A 4,618-nucleotide genomic window follows, 5' to 3' on the forward strand; every position below is an offset into this window, starting at 1 on the left:
TCCTGGGTTCAAGCGATTCTCTTACCTTAGCCTCCCAAGCAGCTGGGATTACAGGTGACTGCCACAGTGCCTAGCTGATTTTTGTATTTTAGTAGAGAAGGTTTCACCATCTTGGCCAGGCTGGTCTCAAACTCCTGATCTCATGATCCACCTGCTTCAGCCTCCCAAAGTAGCATGAGCCACCGTGCCTGGCTAGCAGGGACTTTTACAGAGCAGAAGCTTTTAAGTTTGATGGGGTCCAATTTATCAAATTTTCCTTTTATTTATGGTGCTTTTGGTGTCAGGTGCAAGAAATCTTCACCCTGTCTTAGGTCCCAAAGATTTTCATCTCTGATTTTTCCTAAACGTTTTATGTTTTCTATTTTAAATATAACACACTTTTAAGTTTATTCTGCATTATCGACATTCTTCACTTTCTCAAGTTTAGGCAATCAACCAGACAATATATCCAGGCCTAATGTGTAAATTTTGCCAATTCCTCTTGTGTAAATATTCACACTATAACCAATTTCTAGTCATCAACCTGATTTATCTCAAAGCAAAGTTGGGAAGAAATGTACACTAGCACACTATTATACAACATTTCCACCATACAAATAAAATAGGTATATATAGCCTTGAGAGCATAGATAGTAGTAAAACGTGGTAAAATATTTAGAAAGTGATGTTTTGAGTATTTATTTCTTTTGTTTTTTATATAATTTATTTTAAAATAAGTTTATATAATTTATTTTATAGTAAATGTTGTTCCTTTATATTGTTGAATAGCATTTCATTATATGGGTATACAACTTGAGAACTCATTTACTTGTTGAATAATTGGATATTTGGCTAATTGGGTTGTTTCTGTTTGGGGGATATTATGAATGAGATTACTATGGATGCTATTCTATAAGGCTTTGTGTAGGAATAAATTTTTTCCCTTGAATAAAAATAAAATTCAAAAAACATTACAATCAGTTCATACAAGCTTGTATTTATCCAGCAAACCACTGGGCAAATAGCTACGAGTGGAGTTGCTGGGTCGTAAGGTAGGTGAATATTCAATTTTGTAAGGAATTGTCAAAATATTTTCCAAAGTGGTTATATATTATATTAATTATATTATATTAAGATGGAGTCTCCCTCTGTCACCCAGGCTGGAATGCAGTGGCAGAATCTTGGCTCATTGCAATCTCCACTTCCTGGGTTCAAGTTATTCTCCTACCTCAGCCTCCCAAGTAACTGGGACTACAGGTTCATGCCAACATTTCCAGCTAAGTTTTGGATTTTTAGTAGAGACAAGGTTTCGCCATGTTGACCAGGCTGGTCTTGAACTCCTGACCTCAGGTGATCCACCTGCCTTGGCCTCCTAAAGTGCTGGGATTATAGGCACGAGCCACTATGCCTGGCTGTACCATTTTATATTCCCACCAAACAACATAAAAAAGTTCTGATTGTGTCATATACTTACTAACATTTGGTGTTTTTATGGGTTGAATTGTGTCAGTCTGCAACAATATGTTGACGTTCTGACCTCCAATAGCTCAAAATGTGACCTTATTAGGAAACACGTCCATTGCAGAAGTAATTAGATAAGATGAGGTCACTAGAGTGGGCCTAATACAATATGACTTTGTCCTTATAAAAAGGGAAAATTTGGGCATAGAGACAGATAAACACATAGGGAGAATGACATGAACATGAAGCCAGAGATTAGGGTGATATATTCACAAGCCAAGGAGGACCAAAGATTGCCAGCAAACCCCCAGAAGCCGGCATAAACTCCCTCACAGTCTCAGAAGGAACTGACCTTGCTGACACCTTGATCTCAGACTTCTAGACTCCAGAACTGTGAGACAATAAATGTCTGCTGTTTAACTCCAGATGTACTTGGTTTCTTCAAGCATTTGTTCAGCAAGATTAAAAATTAAAAATGTCTTCCAAACAAGAAATAATGAGTGACCAGCAGTTTAGACGGGTTGCAAACGACCCAAGATTTTGGGAAATGCCAGAAGAGGATCGAAAAGCCAAAATTCACAAGCGATTTGGAGCTATGTTTCATGACAAGAAGTTCAAGTTGAACTATGCTGTGGATAAAAGAGGGCGCCCCATTAACCATAGCACTACAGAGGATTTGAAAAGTTTTTATGACCTTTCAGATTCTTATTCCAATCTCTCTAATGAAGATAGCTAAGTGTTGAAACAAAAGAAAATAAAGAAGAAAAAAAAACCCAGACTAAAAAAGAAATAGATTTTAAAAATCTAGTTGAGGAGAAAAAGAAAGAAACCAAGAAAGCTAATCAAAAGTGTTCTGAAAATAAAACTGATTTAAATAATTCTGAAGGAATCAAAAAAATTAAAACCTCATGTAAATCTAAGATAGAATCAAACATAAGTCCAAAGAAGGCTAGCAATGAATTTACACAAAAAAGTACAATTTCTGGTACTTTTTAATGGCTGCTATAGGAAGTTAATGCTGTGTTGTTCATCTTTTTAATTTTTCTATTCTATTGTATATAGCTGTATCTTATTGCACTTTTAATTTGTATTTCCCTAATGATTGATGATGATAAGACCTTTGTCAGGTGCTTATTAATGATTCATACATCTTCCTTTATGAAATACCTATTCAAGTATTTTGCCCAGTTTTCAATAGAGTATGTGTCTTTCTACTATTTGAGGTACAGGAGTTCTTAATGTATGTTCTGAATACGAGTCTCTGTAAATATTTTCTTCCAGTCTATGGCTTGCTTTTCTTTTTCTTAGTGGTGGCCTTAGATGAGCAAACATTTTTAATTCTGATGCAGTGAAGAGAATTCATTGCCCTGCATAACAAAAGTGCAGGGGTAGAACTTTTTTTTACTTTGTTGCTGTCTTCAACATCTAGATAAAAGTTTAGCCCCTCTAGTAAGTTCTTACTTTCCTATCCTGCTCTACTTTATTTATTTCTTTCAGGGGTCTCAGCACTATTTTTACTGTGTGTCTTACTTAGTCTCTTTGTGCTGCTGTAACAAACACTAGAGACTGGGTAATTTATAAATAACAAAAATAAATTTCCTCACAGTTCTAGAGGCTGGGAATCTAAGATCAAGGCACCAGTAGGTTTGGTTTCTGATGAGGGCCTGGTCTCTTTATTCAGCATGGTGCCTTGTTGCTATGTCCTCTGGAAGAAACAAGCACTGTGTCCTCACATGATGGAAGGCAGAAGGGCAGAAAGGGCTTTAAGCCTCTTTATAATAGCACCTAATCACATTCATGGGGGCAAAACTCTCATGACTCAATCACTTCCCCAAAGGCCCCACCTCTCAATACTATCACAATGGGCCTTAGGTTTCAACATATGAATGTTGAAGGGGACACAGACATTCCAACCATAGCACCATGTTATCTGATATTTTCAAACTCCTTTTGTGATTTTATTTATTCTAATTTTGATATCTTGGTTCCTGGTGGCAATGATATTTTGAGCTATGGAATCTAAAGTGGTGGAGGAAAAAAAAAAAGCACTTTTGTGCATGTAGGAGTGAAGGCAGGGACAAAAAGAGAGAGGCGGAATGTAAGAAAAACTTGGACTTTTGAAGAAGAAAGCCTTGACTTCAAATCCTCTTCCTCAATAATTATTGATTTTGAGCAGTCATTGAAACATCTTGATCTCAGAATTGTCCCATGTAAGATTTGCATGATAATTCTCAACTAATAAAGTTGCTAAAATTGCATAAGGTGCCTAGGAAGAACACCAGTACATTGCTGGCACACAGTAGGCACTTGCAACAAGGATGTATTGCTGTCATTATAAAGTTACTGAACCATGGAAGATTCATAGATGGCTGGAACTATTAAGTTTGAAAGGCATGGGTCATTTACTGAGCATATCAAATTACCCTACCATCCTTAGCCACCTTCACTTCCCCTGACCCAATCATCTTCCTTCCTCTTCAATCAGTGATGTGCTGGTGAATGTTTAACAACTGGTTTTCCAGGGAAGAAAAGTTTTCATTTGTAACATTTGCCGATTTCCATAAATACCTCCATTATGGTTGATTTCAAACTACCAATGTGATGTCACTGAATGCAGCATCAGGAAGAGATGCACACAGTCTGGTCGTCCAAGTACATGTGTGGGCTCCAGCACTCCCCTGTCTTCAACTCAACTCGGAGAGGTCACTGTTTTGTTTTAATCATGTAAGTCTCTTCCGTTCATTTGACTTCTCAATTCTGTAATCAGATTACCAATTTAAATAAAATTTAATTATGCTTCACATGTGTACCACCCTACTACACCTCTAGCATCACCACTCAAAATCATTAAGTAGCTTTATTGCAAGGATCTACATAATTTGGCCTTTTCTAACTGTTCAGAATCATGTCAGACACACTATTCTTTTTCCAAACCCCCAACTTTCATTCCAGTTATCTTTTCTGCTTCTCTTTTGGGTCTCAGCTTAATCAATTCTACAGGAAAGTCTTCCTGAGCTTTTGTCCAACTCCAGTACACAGAATATTTCTTTGTTATATTCTTTCACACAACCAGGTTTCTTTCTCAAAGTACTTTCCCATCACTCAATCTTAAGAGTAATTATTGGGTTAATATCTATTGTCCCACAGCATGTAAAATCTGCTGCATCAGGGACTGCAC

The 4,618-nt window shown here is 36.9% G+C and overlaps 1 pseudogene; it reads left to right on the plus strand.

The window, feature by feature from the left end:
* The first annotated feature begins 1,329 nt into the window (after positions 1-1,329).
* On the plus strand, positions 1,330-4,193 carry LOC110743962 (annotated as a pseudogene).
* Positions 4,194-4,618: the final 425 nt, after the last annotated feature.

The sequence above is a fragment of the Papio anubis genome, chromosome 8, assembly GCF_008728515.1.
Source record: "Papio anubis isolate 15944 chromosome 8, Panubis1.0, whole genome shotgun sequence".
In the NCBI taxonomy this organism is placed as follows: domain Eukaryota; kingdom Metazoa; phylum Chordata; class Mammalia; order Primates; family Cercopithecidae; genus Papio; species Papio anubis.